General features: G+C 40.1%; 1 protein-coding gene across 1 annotated transcript in view; it reads left to right on the top strand.

The window, feature by feature from the left end:
- The first annotated feature begins 6,669 nt into the window (after nt 1-6,669).
- Nucleotides 6,670-21,125, top strand: part of LOC126278619 (serine/threonine-protein phosphatase 2A 65 kDa regulatory subunit A alpha isoform-like) — a 57,531-nt gene continuing 43,075 nt past the window's right edge. Inside the window, exon 1 of the mRNA XM_049978858.1 lies at nt 6,670-6,926. The gene's annotated coding sequence lies outside the window, so the exon portion shown is untranslated. The remainder of the gene's footprint in view (nt 6,927-21,125) is intronic.

Genomic DNA, 21,125 nt, shown 5'->3' with positions numbered 1-21,125 from the left:
CCCTTAATGATGGAAGACGGTTAATCATTACTATCCAGAGACATTAGGCTTCAGGGTAAGGCTGAAATACTTTCCAATAAAGTTCATGAGTGCTGAGAACAAAGAATCAATAGTTGTCTGTCTCTGTGGGTCCTGCGATATCCCAGCTACCTCAAACTTCCCTTACCTGTAGAGCGCGCGCTGATTGGCTAACTTCAATGCTCAATAACTCGGAAAAGGAGCAATCTCTCGTATTTTGTTCGTACCAGATATTTTCTAGCACATATTCCCCTGCTACACCCTTACAAGCTTTTCAGACTCTTTTTGACCACCCTGTGTATTAATGTGTTTCCTATTGTCTGTCTGTTATTAAAAAATCTAACTTACCCGTTTCTTTTTTTTTTTTTTTTTTGCAGCCTTCGTGCGCCAGATATATTATCGTTTGTGCATCGATGTAAGTGTTGCCGTGAGGGAAAATGCAGCCAGAAAACTGGATGAGTTTGCAAAAGTGGTGGATTTAAGTCACTTTGAAGGCGATATTTTACCCCTATTTCATATGCTGCAGAAGGACGAAGAGGTATGACGATTTTTCATGTCTTTTTGTAATTGGTTGGTATTGTTTATAAACTCTGAATATTTAATTTCGCTTAATTTAGAGTAGATCATGGCTGAATTAGACTCATTATGAAAAAGAGCCTTTTCTTTCACCTGTCTTTATGATTGTTAATTACTAACCTCTTAATAGTCTGCTATTTCAATACTCTTATCAAAAATGCACTAGATGTTGTTATAACTCAGAAAGGGTATCTTGATCTGAGGTATTTATCAAATCTTATGTTTGCTTCTTTAGGTAATAATACGTCTGGGAGCTGCTGAATCGTTAGTGAATATTCTGATGTACCAGCGCGTTTCTGACGATCTCTACAAGGAGCTGCTTTCAGAGTTGCAGAAGTATATTAATGATCCGTCTTCAAGTGTTCGTTACCTGATCTTCATCAAAACTGTCGAGGTATGTATCTCAAGAAAATATGTTACAGTGCTGGATTTGTCCATACTGTCTCTAAATATTACATTGTAATCTGAAATTCGTTGTAAAATCCTAGATGATGTGCTAGAATATTTAATGCAGTGTGATTATCGATGAGGAACTCCCAACACTTATATTCTACTACCAGAAAATCTATTTCTCAGTATGTTAATCCTGAGGTCTAATTATTACACGGACACACGGAATTGGTATACACAATTTGTTTAGTAGGAGTTCGTTATAGACGAGGTCCAAAGGCACTATGAGTTTAAAAACATTTTCCTTGTGTATATATCATGATTTAGTATACATTTCGTAGCTTACCATCATACTGTACATGAAGGGTTTGGGGAGGAGATTAATTGAAGTTATTGAAATCGCTATAACTTATACGATTTTTTCCTCTTTTATAGGTTTTACGCGGTCTACAGAAAGGCACGTTGAAGTCGGCTCTTCTCCAAATACATGATGATTTACTGAAGACTCTGACATGGGAAGATGGACAGCATCAGTAAGATTTTTTTGTGTGATGATCTCAAAATTACTGAAGTTTTTTGAAGGATTCTGAAGATTAAAAACGGGTAGCCGCATACCATCAGTTACAAGACTTTTAAGAGTTACTTTCTTTTTTCAAAATTCTTCAAGATTGGTTGTAGGACTCTTGTGTATAAAGAGGGACAGTTGAAGCACATCATCTGCAAGTGTTTTAAGTGTGGTGTTCCCAAATACCGGAGTTGCTGAAGGAGTGTGAGAATAAGAGCTGGACAACTGCAGCATATCAATTGCAAGGCTTCTGCAGTGATCTTGAAACGGAAGACATATTCTTGGTATATAGAATGGTACATTTGGTTGTGTGACGAATGTGTCTGGTCTTCTAAATCTGAAGCAATAAAGTGCGATGTTAATTTTTTTCATTTTGTATTTTTTTCTTACTTTTATTTTCATGAAATGAAACATGTTAAATTGATTTCACACCAGTTTTGTACAGAGCAATAGCTAAACGCAAAATATCAGGAGAATAAGCCGAAGGTTAATCTGTAGTGCAATGAATTAATAAAAGCTGTAGTATGAGCTCATGTACTATACATCAATGCATACAGATAATGCATCATGAATTCCATCTACATGTATTGTATGTCCCAAAATTCTGTCCTCTCTCCCTCAGTACCATTTAATAGCACTTAACAATTATACATACCACCCACTTTCTCTCTCTCTCTTCCTCTGTCTGTCGTGCAGTGCAGACACACACACACACACACACAAACACTCACACACACACACATCACAGCACACACTATGTGTTAAGAGTTTTCATATGGAATCGATGTTACTTGTCCTTCTACTGCTGCAAAAAATAAGAAAATAAGACCAGTGCTTGCATGATGATGTGGTAATTCGGAGGGGGCGGGAGGCAATTTCAGTTGATCCAAGATGATTACAACTACCTATCCAAAGATTACAGTATAGTGTGATGATGTCGATGTATGTTTTCCAGGTTTCCTGACTGTTTTATAACTGCTAATTTCCCGTGTTGTACTGGAGAAAGGGATGCAGTAAGATGCGTCTTCTTTGTAATTCAATGATTTGTAGCATATGGGAATTAATATCAGCAAATACCATATCGTAATTCTGAATTCAGCACATAAACACAATAAACCTCTAGGAGGTGAATGTGGGTTCAAAGGCCCATAAAGAATTATTATAAAGGCATGGAAGTGTACATGACTAACAAAAGATTTTGTTCCGTTAATTTTATTTTATTAAGATGAAAGAACTAAATGTCTACCTTGAAGATGCCAGGGTATCAAAGAAGGAACCTGACCGACTATAGTTTAGTAAAACAAAGATTCTGGAATCTGTTTGAAGAGTAAAACATAGGTTCGGTAATCTGGTTGAACACTGCGAGAGTTATTGAGGTGTTGACGTCGATAAAGACAAACTAGTGATCTTGCAGAAGTTAAGGAAAATGCGTTAGAATCATCGGGACCTAGAAAATTTGAAGGTGCTAAACTATCAGGCAAATTAGAAAACTACCGCGACGTAAGGTGAACTTTAATTGAAGCCGGATGATATTATTGAAAAAGCACACTGTAGTGGGCCACAGAAAAATTCCCTGCTTTAACAGGCCAATTTACCCGATTAAACTCCAGCATCTTTATTTTTATCTATAGATCTGCATGGTATCAAGCAGACATCGGTGTCCGGAAACGTGATTCTATGAGATCCGCGTAGTTTTAATTGAAAAATATTGTAAACACCTGAGAAATGATCGGAATGAATATCTCTGGGGCATTCTGGCGCTGAACTGAATAGTAATTAACGAAACGACGCTAATTACGTCCGATCGTTCATGTTCGAACTGTCCGCAGAAAATCGGGTGTATTTCAGAGGTTTCATGCGAAGAAACCAGCATAAATGATTAAAAGACAAGGTAACAGATTGACTTAACAACGGAGTCGACACAACACAATTTACACTACAGGCCATTAAAATTGCTACACCACGAAGGTGACATGCTACAGAAGCGAAATTTAACCGACAGGAAGAAGATGCTGTGATATGCAAATGATTATCTTTTCAGAGCATTCACACAAGGTTGGCGTCGGTGGTGACACCTACAAAGTGCTGACAAGAGGAAAGTTTCCAAACGATTTCTCATACACAAACAGCAGTTGACCGGCCTTACCTGGTGAAACGTCGTAGTGATGCCTCGTGTTAGGAGGAGAAATGCGTGCCATCACGTTTCCAACTTTGATAAAGGTCGGATTGTAGCCTATCAAGATTGTGGTTTATCGTATCGTGACGTTGCTGCTCGCGTTGGTCGAGATCCAGTGACTGTTAGCAGAATATGGAATCGGTGGGTTCAGGAGGGAAATACGGAACGCCGTGCTGGATCCCAAAGGCCTCGTATCGCTAGCAGTCGAGATGACAGGCATCTCATCCGCATGGCTGTAACGCATCGTGCAGCCAAGTCTCGATCCCTGAGACAACAGATGGGGACGTTTGCAAGACAACAACCATCTGCACGAACAATTCGACGACGTTTGCAGCAGCATGGACTATCAGTTCGGAGACCATGGCTGCGGTTACCCTTGACGCTGCATCACAGACAGGAGCGCCTGCGATGGTCTACTCAGCAAACGAACCTGGGTGCACGAATGACAAAACGTCAGTATTTTGGATGAATCCAGGTTCTGTTGGCGACAACGCAGTGAACGCACATTGGAAGCGTGTATTCGTCATCGCCATACTGGTGTATCACTCGGCGTTATGGTATGGGGTGTCACCCGTTACACGTCTCGGTCACCTCTTGTTCGCATTGACGGACGTTACATTTCATATGTGTTACGACCCGTGGCTCCTTCATTCGATGCCTGCTAAACCCTACATTTCAGGAGGATAATGCAAGACCGCATGTTGCAGGTCCTGTCCGGGCCTCACTGGATACAGATAATGTTCGACTGCTGCCCTGGCCAGCACATTCTCCAGATCTCTCACCAATTGAAAACTTCTGGTCAATGGTGGCCGAGCAACTGGTTCGTCACAATACGCCAGTCACCATTACTCTTGATGATGTGTGATATCGTGTTGAAGCTGCATGGTCTGGTACGATTTTTTTTTTACGTAACTTAGTTGAAAGCTTTGTTGATTTGCTAAAAGTAAAATTGGTTCTTTTTGTCATGACAGAATAAATTACTATTAATCACACCAGATTTGTCGGAGAACAGGAGCAACATGTGTAATTGATCCAGCTTTAAGAAATTCTATATCCTTTTAGCGGAAAATTCGTGCGGTACTCTCCGACGTTAGAAAAGTCGTGGTGTTCCGTTCGGAGCAGGAGGCGGCTGTCTTTTCTCATTCGCGATATCGAAAATTACTAAAAAATGAACAGAAAATTTTTTCGGAGGAAGATCGCGCGGAGAAAACAGACGGAAGTTACATGAAAGAAACCTAAGGGACCAACTAATTGGATTTGTACGAGCATATAAACGGAACTGAAAGAACTTGGAATAAATACTATAACGATGTCGTCACGACAGCCTCCTGTTCCGACAGAACGCACGCTGGATCATAAGCTGCATAAATCTTTTAAACAGAAAAGATTATCACAAGTATAGTTAATGAAAATAAGGTTGAGAGATTTTCTTTGAAATTAAATAAACTTCAAGGCTTCAAGTATTATATTATGAAACGGAAACTTACATTAACATGGCCACCCATTGTGTCGGTGGAGAGAAATTTCATGATACACATTCTCGCTTGTTTGTGGCTACATATATTTTTAATCACTTAAACTCTTAAAGTTACAATAAAATGATTATATCAGTATGGAGCACAATACTTTTGCGTCCGACTCGCAACACATTCACAGAACAGCTAGAGAGCGGCGCGGCTCCCTGCAGAAGTAAAAATTGGCAATTGTTATTATTTGAAACATAGGTGCGTCGTTTTTTTACTGATCGATAGCAGCGTATAATAGTTTATAGCTATCGTGATATTGTGCGCTTTTCAGGAGCGCGGCAAAGATATCTGGTTACAACATTCATTGGTATATGTTAAAAGTTCGCACATACTGACGCGAATACAAAAAAAAAAAAAACTTTTACATGTTAAAAATCGCAGTGATAAAGTCTGTAATGTCCTAATGCCTCCCATGTGAGGCATGATGATTCCGGAAGGATCATCAGGACTCATATGTAGTTTCAAGACATTACTGCGTTTTATCATCTATTTACTTTCGTTCTAACATAAAATTGGAGTGAGTTTGTCATCTAGTTATATTATGCTTCCAGTTCAGTTATGAAAACAAAGAAAGTCTTTCAGTGTCTTTTGTGCACTTTGGCACTTCTCTCAGTTCATTGTAAGGTGTCCTTGCACTGTTATCTTAATTGCTGTTACTGAGAAACAAAATGCGACAAAAATAATCTTAAGTCCAACACAAACAAAGGTAAATAAATAATACTCTATATAGAAAACAAAACATGTCAGTAGACAAACATACACAGATACATTGAAATAATTACTTAAACAGTCCTCTAAAATTGTCTGTGACCTGTTTGGTGTCGTAGTGTGTTTTATCCGTTTCATTAGATTCTTTTAGAATGTCGTTGTTAATCAGGATGTTGCACTTGACCCTACACTGTACACTTTTATTTGCCACGCGCTCACTTAACCGGAGTCTGGAACGTCTATTCTCGTTCGGTGAGCGGCGTCGTCCGAGAGGTCACAACCCTGGGTAGCGTCTTTTTTGTATTCGCTCGTGTTGCCTCTCTAGTGTCTGGCATCAAGTGTCATGTCGTTTACATGCAAATAAACAGAAAGAAACCTGTGTGAGGTTCGTGCTATAATCTAGACTTACAGGTAAAGGTTTTATAGGATTCTGGACAGGATTGATAACGTTCCCCTCCAGTTAACGTTTCAGTGCTCAGTTAATGCCTTGACTTTATTTAATTATCTATCGCAAAATATCCGACGTGACTGATTAAATGAAAATTAATTTGAAGCTAAGACTTCTCTTTTTACAGAATAAATAAAGTTCATAATTAAGTTTCAACGTGATAGCTTTAGCAATGTCTCTTGCGTAGTTGTGAGACGGAAAACATTCTAAGGTCAATGACACGCCTCCACAGCGCGCGCGTCGGTTGTGTTTCAAATGTTAATTGTTGAGTCCAACTGCAAGCAGCTCCGCGCTGTTGCCGGCTACTAGTCCAGTGCAACACGCGCTCGTGTATGCTCGTATGAAGTTTAACGTGTGTCACTCGCGCTGTGCTAAGATGAGAACACGTGGAAAACACACGTCTAGTGTTCTTTCTCCATCGTCGATCAGTGTATCGAAAACTTGGGTAGAAAATACCACCGTCTGTTTCGAGGATTTCACACGACAGTCCCTGCGACCTGCCATGCTGCTTACACACAGGTAAGTGAAGCCAACGTTTTACATATAGTCTGCAAAATGTTTTGCTGTGATCGCTGTCACTACCTGCACTTGCGTGTACACACGTGACTGCACACGTATTTTGTACACTTTATCACTCGCATTTTGTTTAGAACGTCTTAGGGTGTCTGCAAATTCACATCTCCCATCTCACATTGCGATTTCAAAGTTCACAGTTCAAGTTACTCACAGGTAAATACATTACAAGATTAAACAATGTCCATAAATTACATACATACATACATACATTTCTTAAGTTTGCTTACAGTCACAAAATTCTGTTAACATTTTCAGTCACGCCACGCCGGATTAGCGTATTGAATACCACTACTTGTGCATCAGGGCACGATTATTTCGGTTATTCTCTCTCCCTTTTACAAAGGTAAAATTTTTCTTAAAACAAATCATTTAAGCAGCTTGTTATTTCGTTTCTCTTCAAAATTTAGTGTCACTGTTTATGTAGAGCACAGATTGAACAAATTCTGTCTCTACTGGCCGCGCATACTCATGCATTTCTCTCCGGAAGATTCATGATTCATAAAGTTACTGGCTGCAAGTACTACTCGCGGAATGTATTATAATCTCTCAACATTGCTACTCGCGATACGCGATTAGAACAAAACTTTCGCTAACGAGATCCTCCCACAAATTTCGTTTCCACTTCAACCGTCTAAAGAGCACTCAGATGAGCCTGTCAAATTCTAATCCTCACTTTTTTTTAATGGGATAAGATGGGGAAGTGGAAGAGGAGAGGATCAAATATGAACATAAATACACTATATACATATACAAATTCTAGCACAACTACACTAGGATATTTTTGTGACCTTAGATGCATGACATGCGTCACGTGTGCCTTCAAGTGGCTATTCTTTAATCTAATATCAGATCTTAGTTTTATTATAATGTGAGTCATATCTGGTGACAGCTTTCTAGTTTCTCACGCTTCCTTCTGGGCGATTGTCGGGCCTGGCTGTGATATAGCTAATTACTTTAGTGCATCTTACATGTTTAAAGAAGAAACGTTTACCATCAGGAATACTTCAGACTTGTCAGTATGACGTATATGTTTCCATGTAGTGGCACTCTCGACTACATGACCTAACAGCTGTTGTAAAACAGAATAAAGTAAATGCTTTGTTGCTTAACTATTAAATCTTTATGAGGCTCACTGTTCGTAGATGATACTTTGAAACTGAGATTGAATCTCCTGAAAACTATCAAATACTACGTGATTCTGTCTGTTATTTACTGCTTTTGACAGTTCAAACACTTGGCTACACAAATCTGTTTAATTCTGAAGATCGAGCTAACAAAAGGTATAGTTCATGGCGGTGTTACAATAACGCACAGTTTACACGCAATAGGCTGTACTCTGTACACTTAAAGACTAACATTCCACCTTGAGGGCTGAAAAAGAAATTGCTTAACCTAATATTTCACATATATATATATATATATATATATATATATATATATATATATATATATATATATTCATTGGAGTTGGAAGCTGGCAATCTGCTACTTCCTTCCGTATCTCCTTTCACCAATAACGGCATTCCTCAATGCCAACAGCCTACTTGGACTGCTTACACCTATGACTAACTTAAAACTAACTGAGAATCTGTCCTCTCAAATGGAATGTGCTTTCTTTTTCGTACGCCATAATAAATCAAATCTTCAATTACCTCCATAGTTTTTCGCCACAGTGAAAGTACTTGTATTGGTGTGTTTGAATACCGAAGTGTTTCACAGGTTAAACCTTAGGCTAATGTTCCTTTGCTTGTTACTTTGCCTCGTTATACTTCTTGAGATCCTGGTGGTGATACAATCCTTTAATTCTGCCAGATGCTGGATCCGCTATTAGATAACATCCTGTATGTGGTTTTCTAATTACTACAAATGGTCCGTCGTACAATAGCCTCCATTTCCAATTTCCTTTCAACAACTTCGATGGCTTAAAATGTGTCCGTAAAAGTACCTTTTCATTAATATCATATGTAAGAGCCTTAGATACCTTCTTGTCATGACTTCCTTCGTAGATTCGCCTGTACAGCTAAGGATACCAATGCTTGCCTAAGTTTTGCATCTAAATCTAATTCTGGTTCTACAATTTTAGGTATGGGATCTAACCATTCATTTCTTTCCCGATGACTCGTCATTAATTCTGCAGGTGTAAATCCAGTTGAGAAGTGTGGAAGATTGTTGACAATCTGCTCGAATGAAGATACAAAGTCAATCCAACGGGTTTGTCGATTAGGTATGTAGGTTCGAACGAATCTATTGAACTCTTTGAAGATACGTTCGGTGGGATTAGATTGCGGTCTGAAACGAGATATAAGTATTTGTTTGATGCCATGTCTGGCAAGAAAATTGCGCCATTGTCTGCCAGTGAAATTCGATGCATTATCTGATAGAATGGCCTCCGGCTTGCCAAATCGAGGAAAATAGTCTTGTTCGATTCGACGGATGATCGGAAGTGCACTGGATGATCTCACTGCATAAAGTCTCACATGTTTTGTGAAAAGATCCATCAATGCGACTAGGTATTTCACCCCTCCCCTCCCGTGCGGCAGGGGGCCGGCGAGATCAAGGGCCAGAACTTGATTCGGTCTCTCAGTAATAATTGGATTCAGAGGAATTAGGTTCGAATGGTTGAAGGGTTTTGCCTTCTGGCAGATAAGACATGTACTTAACAACTTGTGGATTCGATGGTGCAAGTTTGGTACATAGCAATACGCAGAAATCTTTCGTTTGCATTTTTCAGGTCCATAATGACCCCAGGAAAGATGTGTGTACCAGATAAGGTGTTCAACGTATGCGTGTGGTATACACACACACCGCCTACCAGAGAGGAGAGAAGTTTGATGGAATAAAACATCGTGGCGTAGTTTATAAAATTTGGACAAGTGGTCATCGGGTTTTGTTAGAAGAAGTTGTTTGACCTTACGCCATTTGGGATCTGTTTCTTGGAGTATACGCATCTGCTTGCAGAGCTGAAGGAAATACTTTCTATGTAGTGGGTCTTTCATTAGAAGAATTCGGTAGTTAGACATCTGCTCGATAAGTTCACTGGGCTCGGGAAGTCCTTGAGGAATGCGTGATAAAGCATCCGCGATAATGTTGTTTTTACCGTTGATGTATACTATGTCGAAATCATACTCTTGCAAGAAGAGACTCCATCGTGTAAGACGAGGACGAAGAAGTTTACACGAGAGCAAGAAACTAAGAGCTTGGTGATCAGAAAAGACCTTAATTTTCCGACCATGGATGTAGTAATTGAACCTTTTAAAGGACCATACAACGGCCAGAGCCTCCAACTCTGTCACCGAGTATGACCTCTCACATTCTGTGAGAACCCTACTTGCAAAGCTGATAACTCTTATCTCTTCTTTTCCATCAATTACTTCTATTTGAAACAAACAAGAACCAAGCCCCTGAAATGAAGCATCTGACGAAATAAAGAATTCTTTATCCATGTCTGGATGGAACAAAATATTGCTGTTAATAAGTGCTTGTTTAATGCGATCAAAATCTGCCTGACACTCTGGCGTCCAATGCCAGTGAGTATTTTTCTTTAGAAGATCATGCAATGCCTGACTGTTCATCGACTGGTTCGAAATAAACTTTCTGAAAAAGGAAGTCATTCCGAGGAAGCCTTTCAACTGGCGTTTGGAAGAGGGCACGGAAAAGTTTTTAATAGCTGTTAGTTTGTCTGGATCTGGGGTAATTCCCTGTGATGATACAAGATGTCCTAAAACTTTAATCTCGCTTTTACCAAATTTAGACTTATGTAGATTAGCTGTGACTCCATAGTCAACAAACCTCTGGAAAACTTTGCTTATTATGTCTAAATGTTCTTCCCAAGATTTCGTAGCAATCAGTAAGTCATAAACATACACTGTTACTCGATCCAACAGTTGAGGTCCTAATACATGATCAAGTGCAGCTATGAATACGCCTGAACTCACATTCAAACCAAATCGAACTACTTTAAATTGGTATGATCTACCTGCAAATATAAACGCTGTATATTTTCGAGACTGTGATGTCATCTTGACCTGCCAGTAGCTCGATCTCAAGTTTACCGATGTGAGGAATTGTACTCCATGAAACCTTTGTAATTGTTCATCCATAGCCTCAGGTCGAGTTCTTACTGGAATAATTATTTTATTTATGTTTATTGCATCCAAAACTATACGTACACTACCATCCTGCTTCAAAACTGGCAATAACGCACTACTGTAAGGTGAGTCTGACGGTTCAATGATCTCCTACTTAAGCATTTTACTTATTTCATTTTTCAGAGCCTCTCGCCTTGCATACGGGACAGGTACGATGTCTTGCAAAAAGTAGAATGGGTAGCGACCTTCGTGTCATATTTGTAGTCACGTATTAGTCCAGGTTTCGAAGAAAAGACATGAAGATACCTCATAAGTAAGTGCAGTAAATCTTGCCTTTGTATGTAATCAAGTTCACTTGATTCACTTACTTAATTCAAAATCTCTTCTCTAGTCGGAAGTCCGTCATCAGTATCAAAATCCGTCCAACTGTTACCGTGTCTTGTCGTATGTGCTTGGTTCAAAAACATTCGCTGTACCAGTCTGCGTAACTTAACTTTGTGCTCAGTGTTGACTCTTTTGACCTTGCCGCGCAACAATTGCAGCGTTACCCCCTGTTCACCTACTCGGATTGTACAGATACCCTTTTCTATATCAATCACTGCCTTATTCTTCCTCAGGAACTCCATTCCTAATAAGCATGACACTGACAAATTCTTAACTACTAGAAATGCACACATGAAAGAAGTAGAATTAATCCTTATCGGTACCTGAGCTTGCAAATTTACTCGCTGTGATAAAGATCCTACCGCTCCTGTTACTGAACAACCTTATACTGGTAACGTTAAAATTTTCATCCCTGTAAAAACTTTCTTAAACATACTTAGTGATAAAGCATTTACGTTTGCACCAGTATCAATAATAGCATCTATTGGTGTATTATCTATGTAAATTTTAGTCATTGCTTGTACTTCGTTTTCCCATACGTCATTCAAGTCTGTCTCAATATTTTCCTGCAACAAATCGTCTCTCAAGTCAGTGTCGCGATCATAACGTATTACGTAAAGTCGTTCAAGGTCGAGTTGGCCCCCATTATGTGCCGCAGCATCCCAAAGGAGGCGAAAAGGTGCTGCCTTTAGTTTTCCGCTTTCTTGTGATGCGACTGATTTGATTCTTCTGTCACATCACTTGACCATTCTCGCTGGTTTTTTACCCATTGTGTGTGTTGATTTGTATCAAACCCTTGTTGGTACTGCACTTGGTTACCAGGCTGAAAAATCGGTACATTACTTGCCTGCGAAAAATATACCGGTGGATTGTATTGTTTTCTTGGTTTATTGTTATTGTATCTAAAGTCCTGTTGTGGTGGTGTGTACTGTTGTTGTTGCATGAATGGTTGTTGCTGAGGCGTGTATTGCTGTTGTTGCTGGTGTTGTGGCTGCCCATAGGGTTGTGGTGGAGGTAGCTGACCTCCGCGATTTTGATCGTTGCAACGTTTACCCTTGTATTTGTTCCCATTCTGGTAAAAGTTACTACCGTTGTTGTCTGATTGGTATGGGGCATTCCCGTAATACTGTTGTTGCGTGTTGTATATTGGATTGCACCATTGGTTGCCGTAATGCTTGTTTTTGTGTTTATCATTACGGTACCATTGTTTCGGCCTCTATTGCGGTTATTGTAGTGTTTGTTTGCGTATTGTGTTTCGTGTGAACCATTTCCATTACTACCGTTTCCATTCGAATACGTGCCTGCGTTGTTGTTCTTACGGTTAGCATTCGCACGCGCGTCTTCGTGTATAAATAAGATCGAGCTAATCAAGGACGGATAAAAATGCGTCCTGATCTTCCTCTGACACGTTCACTAATTTTTCGCGTATGGAAATGGGTAGTTTTGACTTAAGAATCATAATAACATTTTTTGTTTTTATGGGAGTGTCCCAATATTGTATCTTTCTCAAGTACTTTTCAAAGTACCGGCGAAGTCCGCCACTGTTCGAATGGAAAGGTTCGGCGTTGTAGACCTCGTTGCGTAGGCGTTGCTGAACACCTGCGCTCCAAAATTTGCTTAAAAAGTTCTTCTCAAACTCGCTAAATGTTTTGCACTTATCAACCATCTCGGTTCCCCATATAGCACTTTCTCCTTGTATGTATCCGGTAATGAATTGTATTCTCTGTTTGTCATTCCAGGCACCTAGAAAGACTCCTGAACAGTTCTTTAGGAAAACGACTGGATCAATATTTCGCTTTTCCGGTTGGAATGGTTGAAAAACTCTGTGTTTCAATACACTCTCCTCTTTCATGAGGGTTGTGAGTGTCAATTGTTCAGTGTTGTTGTGTGAATCGTTAAATTCATTTTTCGGTCGCGGAATGTTCTGTGGTGTGTTGTGTTGTTGTGCTGTCTGGTACTGATGTTTATCTGGCTCAGAAGGTAGTGAGTGTTTCCCGTCACTCTGGTTATCATACTGTAGTGTTTGAATTTGCTGTTTCAGGTCGGATATCTGATCTGTTACTTGCTTCCGCCATTCCGGCAAATCCTGGGTAAACACTCGTCTAATTTGGCCTAGTTCAGAACAAACAGTGTCTCCTGAACTGCCGGGTGCAGATAATATGTCTGAGGTTGCGGATTTAACATCTTTCAAGTCACGTGTAACCTTCTCCTCAACAAGCTTCTCTTGTACATCAATCCATTCTTTGTAATGTTCGGTAAGTCCTTTAGTGTGCGAAGCAACACTACTGTTAACTCTTTCCTCAATAGTTCGGTCCGAAATGTCATTCGCCATTGCACTTACTTTTGATTCTACAGTGGCTACCGCTGTCGCTAACTCGTCTACCTGTCGTGCAACTGTTTTATACGCAAGTTTTACCGAATCGGTTTCTTTGCGACACGCTTCGAATTGAGTTGTGAGATTCTGATCAATGTTATCAATTTTGTTATTCAGAGTGCTTATCTGTGTTGTCAAAGTGGTTACTTGCGCCGTGACGTCACCCTTAACCGAATCTATCTGTGCTGTGAGAGAGCCTACTTTCGCATCAATGGTGGTATTTACGTCATTCCTAACTGAGTCAATCTGTGTTGTCATATCCGTTTTCAACTCTGATACAAACTTGTCTCTGTCTTTCTCACGTTGTTCGTGATCACGTTCGCGCTGTTCCCTCTCCTGTCTGTCTAGTATCAATTCCTGTAACATTTTGACAATGTCAACTGATACCGTTACCGGGGAGGTGGGTGTTTCCTGCTGAGTGTCGTCCACGTTAGCTACCTCAGACTGTCGTCTGTCCTGGCCGTCGTTCCGCGTGAGCGGACTCGGTAATGTTTGTTAACAGTGCCGTCGCTTTCGTCTGCAGAGTTCGAGCTCGATTGTCCGTCCGCCATAATGAAATTCAACTATTGCCAACTTAAAATGGGTACTGCCAACTGAAATTCTGATTGTCAATTATTCTTACCGCGCAAGTTAAAGTCGCGGCGCGCGTTCGTCAAATGTCTAATGTTACGTGGGTAATAACTGACACACGTCTGTAGCAAAAAGACAAGATGGAGTCAACGCCGTTGTAACAATTGATTGCCAACGCTGTTACACAGAAAAGACTGAAATGGCATCCATCTGAAACTTCCACGAGAATACTAACTACAGTATAAAACAAATAGTCCAAGCAAAAGGTTACAGAAAATGTTCAAATATTTACGTAGAAAAAAAAGTGTTTTTTTTTACGTTAAGCTACAGAAAGGATAGAGTGAGGTCGAATTTGAAGGTCAAATGAGCTACTCTTTACACAGAACTATGGCAAACGAAAATTTGGTACTCACTCGGCGTTGTCTTCAAAACTGCAAATCTGCGTCTTATTAAATCCCAAGATATTTGTGTAAATACCGCGTCCTTCAATATTGCGTATATTTATTGCTCATCCGTAATTTTATGCAGCACTGGGTTCCAAAGAGCGGTACATGAAATAAGACAACCATATATTAGTACCGTGACACTTTCAATATTTTAGTCAAGTCCCTGTTCGGGCGCCAGATCTGGTATGATTTTTTTTACGTTATTTAATTGAAAGCTTTGTTGCTTTGGTAAAAGTAAAATTGGTTCTTTTTGTTGTGACAGAATAAATTACTATTAATCGCACCAGATTTGTCGGAGAACAGCAGCAACATGTGTAATTGATCCAGCTTTAAGAAATTCAATTACCTTTTAGCGGAAAATTCGTGCGGTACTCTCCGACGCTAGAAAAGTCGTGGTGTTCCGTTCGGAGCAGGAGGAGGCTGTCTTTTCTCATTTGCGATTTGGAAATTACTAGAAAATGAACAGAAATTTTTTTCGGAGGAAGATCGCGCGGAGAAAGCAGACGGAAGTTACATGATAGAAACCTAAGGGACCAAATAATTGGATTTGTACGAACATATAAACGGAACTGAAAGAACTTGGAATAAATACTATAACGATGTCGTCACGACAGCCTCCTGTTCCGACAGAACACACGCTGGATCATAAGCTGCATAAATCTTTTAAACAGAAAAGATTATCACAAGTATAATTAATGAAAATAAGGTTGAGAGATTTTCTTTGAAATTAAATAAACTTCAAGGCTTCAAGTATTATATTATGAAACGGAATCTTTTAACATGGCCACCCATTGTGGCGGCGGAGCGAATTTTCATGATACACATTCTCGCTTGTTTGTGGCTACATATATTTTTAATCACTTAAACTCTTAAAGTTACAATAAAATGATTATATCAGTATGGAGCACAATACTTTTGCGTCCGACTCGCAACACATTCACAGAACAGCTAGAGAGCGGCGCGGCTCCCTGCAGAAGTAAAAATTGGCAATTGTTATTATTTGAAACATAGGTGCGTCGTTTTTTTACTGATCGATAGCAGCGTACAATAGTTTATAGCTATCGTGATATTGTGCGCTTTTCAGGAGCGCGGCAAAGATATCTGGCTACAACATTCATTGGTATATGTTAAAAGTTCGCACATACTGACGCGATTACAAAAAAAAAACTTTTACATGTTAAAAATCGCAGTGATAAAGGCTGTAATGTCACAATGGGCAGCTGTACATGTACATGCTACCCAAGCTCTGTTTGACTCAATGCCCAGGCGTATCAAGGCCGATATTACGGCCAGAGGTTGTTGTTCTGGGTACTGATTTCTCAGGATCTATGCACCCAAACTGCGTGAGAATGTAATCACTTGACAGTTCTAGTATAATATATTTGTCCAGTGAATACCCGTGTATCATCTGCGTTTCTTCTTGGTGTAGCAATTTTAATGGCCAATAGTGTAAATATCCTTCATACCCATAGATTGATATACACTTACATTTATTCAGCTCGAACTTCAATGACAAATAAAGAGATACTACTAGCAAAAGATAAAATAACATAACTTTTTACATTTTAGTCAGTGCCTTTACGTTCACCATAATTACAACTTCTGGAAATGTCGGTACGTAAAATGTAATCTTTGAACATATAGAAAAGTCATAGCTCCTCTTGTAAGTAAATTATCACAACAAAAATTTGGGATAAAACATAATGAAACATTTCATCGCCAATCATGCATGCTTGTCACCTTCGTACGCCAGAAGCATTCAACAGCAATTGGGGGTGGACGTTATCTCTCAGCAAATTATTTTCATGTTACCTTTAAGAAAGAAAGACAGAACGTAAGATAGGAAATAGAAAACATATTATTTAATGGATGAATTGTTAATAAAATTTTGCAAATACAGTAACATCTTGCAAAATGCTCAGGGTAATTGTTTCATTGATAAGTATCGGCCCCGGATATACGGTAATTCCGAACCAGGGCAAAAACTTGACAATGGCGCCCCCCCTCCCCCCACCTCAGGTTGTTTCAGATATGACGTCAAAACCTGAAACAAAAAATTGACTTATGAAACATATGTTCATTCTGTAGCGCACATCTTTCTGAAGAGTTCAATGCACAAGACATACATGTTTGAAGAAATGTAAGACTTGTTATTTGGTCTTAAGTGTGTCAAAGTGCAGTTCCACACCTCTACACACAGCATTCTTGTATAGCAGGTCACTACTTCGCCCTGTGGGATTCAAACGTGTATATTTAGTAATAGACGTCACCAAATCTATATTCAGGACAGTGGAAATTAAAATGTCCAGTAGTGACTCTTTCTCTCAGTCGTCCGGTTTGACTCCTACCTTCCCCCTAATAAAAAAGCTCACAGTTAATAATTGGGGTGGGGGGGTGGGGTTGTTTGTGACAGGGAGAAAAGAACTGTTCAGAAATTTGCACTTTTTATTGCCTTTTAGCTAATAACTTTTCTTTTGCGTGACATAAAAGTAGCTATTGGAAACGTAACACCAATAAAGCCAAGAGACAAGCAAGACAGTACACATTTCTACAAACCTTCTGTCCCAGCAGTTTATTCTCTCTAGTCTTGCTACAGCGTTACATGGCGCAATTTCTTTCAGCGAAACAGTCTAGTACCTCATGAAAGTTCGTTTGACTACATGAAAAATAAAAATTTCGTTGTCTAATACTGAAAAAGCTGGCAGTACAAATAGTATCCAAGATTTGATTACGTCAATTTTGTCACTGTCTCTCATATAAAAGGAAACACATATTTCCAATAATTCAGCAACTGTAGGACATGCCAAATAAGCGAGACCGTTTTAGCACAAATGGTCAGTTTTACGTACCTCATTGACATAAACAAGACGACAGAATATAATCCACGAAATACCAAATTCAAATGCCTATTGGGCTTACTGCAAGTAAAATGTTTTGTTAGGAAATAGTTCCACTTTTCATTCATACCCTCCGGTTTCTCAAACAGGAGATCGAAAAGTAGTAGCACCAAATTTTTATATAAATTTGCAGTAGTCATATTCTTCTATATAATTTCGTGTACTGCTCTGTTTCTTTTCCTTCCTCTTTCTTACAAACAATCTTGTCATCACTAATTGCGTAAATATTCCTGTCTCTGTCAAAACGTTTTATCCGGTGAACTTCACTAAACCTGCCAGAATAGCCGGTTTAGTTACGACACGTTTATTGTCCGGTTAGGCGTTATTACATGTTTGTACAACGCGTTTTCCTCGCTGTTCCGAGAATAGAACTTAAGCGGCTGCTATCCAGGGACTGTACAACTGGCTCTTAGTAATTAGCGTTCTGGCTAACATTTCTTGACAAAATTTAATCTTCTTGCATACACAGAGAGGTTAAAAAGTAATCTTGCTTACCTGTTATTCCTATTACTTTTTTTCCCTCCTGGTAGTGATAATCTATGGATTTCGCTAATAATTATAACAACGTTGGTCATTCGCACACCAAATCAACCACATAAACAAACAGCGATTGGCACGCACCATTCCGGATTTATTTGCCTCAGCTCGTATGGAACCGTCACCTTCTATCAGCTTGAAAGTTTTTTTATTTCTAGATGCGACGGGGATTCCCCTGGAAGGGACGTCACGTACTTTATGCACGCAATAAAAAAACAAATAATGATTCGTTCAGAAATCAAATAGAAATGTGTTCAAAAGTATTCAAAAACAAACAGGGCTGCTTTTTAAAATGTAATGAATAATCGATAGATAAACATGCGCTGCACATTATGAACTTTGTGAAACAAGTTTTCTTCAGTGATTAGGCTTTGGCGCCCCTGAAACGGCCGCCCTGGATAGACACCCCGATTTTTCACCCCATAGATCTGTGTCCGATAAGTATACGAATAAAAGAGAATTATGTTTTATGTTTCAGTACTTGATGAGGACTCAACAGTTATTCTAATATTCTTGGCTCATTTCTCGTTTTGATGTTCCTGTCCCAAACTGGGAAAAAGAAGGAAAGGAGAAAAAGACCAACGAAGCGAGGAACTTGAACATGTATTCTATACATTTAGTTCAATTTCGAAATTGGGTATTAAGTAATGTGTTCATGAATCACTCTCATGCTTGTTACATGCACAGAGTGTCATAAATTATACAGCTTACACTATTTACACACATGTAAAAGTCCGTGCATAGAGTGTACAGAATTGTTTCATCACAGATAATTTCCAGAGGAAGAGAAATCTCTTTTTTTGTTTAACGTCCATGTTGTTTTTGCGGGAGTTTAATTCTCGATAAACATTTTGTACATAATAAGGAAATGAAATCCTCGAGGACTGAACCATGGTTGTTGCGTCGTTGTGCCATAAAGAGTGGCTAATACGGGCGTCGAGATTTTCCAGGCTACAACAGGTCGGTGGCGTCTCGACAGCTGGGGCGCTGCGTCGTAACAAGCACAGCCGCCACGGAAGACAGCTGCCAGCCGAAGCACAGGTCGGCTGGCGTGTTATTCTTCTATCAGCTCGACACGGCGAACATGGGACATTTACAGGGGCAGTAACTGCTTTTCATTAAGACGTGGCACGCAGTGCTGCCAGTGATAAATTTCCCTGTACAAATATATAATAATTTATACACTCACTCACTCACTCACTCACTCACACAGACACACACACACACACACACACACACACACACACACACACACATACGCACTATACATGTGGGACCCGAATCCATTCGGCATACAGTTTTTCACTGGCTGTAAGTTGCTAATACTGTCAGTTGAACAGTTGAACACGTAACCTGTTTAAAAATAGGATTGTCTTGTTCAGATATTCTCTTGGGGAATGCCTTTCCGAGATTTATGTGTGAAATACTCCTCTGTGATACATACAAGGGGAGACTGAGTAGATAATTAAATCACTGAATACTAAGGACTCTCATGGACACGATGGAGTGCCTTGCACAGTATTTAAGTACTGTGCTGCACAGTTAGCCTGGGTAACTCTAAGATGTTCCTGTTTCCTGATGATAATAGCTTGTTATTAAGGGATGTTGGGCCACACTGCCTCAGTTTCAAATATTGTAGGTCATGACTTGAGATCACGACTTGTAGAAAATACTAGTAAAATAACGCTAAATCACACTAAGACTCACTTTTTGCAGTTTATAACACACAATTCAACAAAGCTCGACGTTTTAATTTCACAGAATGGCATATGATTAGTGTAACTGAACAGTTCAAATTTCAAGGTGTTCAGGTGCGTAATAAACTGTCGTGGAAAGCCCACATTCAGGATCTTGTTCAAAGACTTAATACTGCCACTTTTACTATTCCAACGGTATTTAAAGTAAGTGATGGATCGACACGAAAATTAGCCTACTTTGCTTATTATTATTCCCTTATGTCGTATGACGTTATACACTCCTGGAAATTGAAATAAGAACACCGTGAATTCATTGTCCCACGAAGGGGAAACTTTATTGACACATTCCTGGGGTCAGATATATCACATGATCACACTGACAGAACCACAGGATCATAGACACAGGCAACAGAGCATGCACAATGTCGGCACTAGTACAGTGTATATCCACCTTTCGCAGCAATGCAGGCTGCTATTCTCCCTTTGAGACGATCGTAGAGATGCTGGATGTAGTCCTGTGGAACGGCTTGCCATGCCATTTCCACCTGGCGCCTCAGTTGGACCAGCGTTCGTGCTGGACGTGCAGACCGCGTGAGACGACGCTTCATCCAGTCCCAAACATGCTCAATGGGGGACAGATCCGGAGATCTTGCTGGCCAGGGTAGTTGACTTACACCTTCTAGAGCACGTTGGGTGGCACGGGATACATGCGGACGTCCATTGTCCTGGTGGAACAGCAAGTTCCCTTGCCGGTCTAGGAATGGTAGAACGATGGGTTCGATGACGGTTTGGATGTACCGTGCACTATTCAGTGTCCCCTCGACGATCACCAGAGGTGTACGGCCAGTGTAGGAGATCGCTCCCCACACCATGATGCCGGGTGTTGGCCCTGTGTGCCTCGGGCGTATGCAGTCCTGATTGTGGCGCTCACCTGCACGGCGCCAAACACGCATACGACCATCATTGGCACCAAGGCAGAAGCGACTCTCATCGCTGAAGACGAGACGTCTCCATTCGTCCCTCCATTCACGCCTGTCGCGACACCACTGGAGGCGGGCTGCACGATGTTGGGGCGTGAGCGGAAGACGGCCTAACGGTGTGCGGGACCGTAGCCCAGCTTCATGGAGACGGTTGCGAATGGTACTCGCC

This window comes from Schistocerca gregaria, chromosome 6 (assembly GCF_023897955.1).
Source record: "Schistocerca gregaria isolate iqSchGreg1 chromosome 6, iqSchGreg1.2, whole genome shotgun sequence".
NCBI classification, from domain to species: Eukaryota; Metazoa; Arthropoda; class Insecta; order Orthoptera; family Acrididae; genus Schistocerca; species Schistocerca gregaria.
This window is presented reverse-complemented; position numbering and strand designations above follow the sequence as displayed.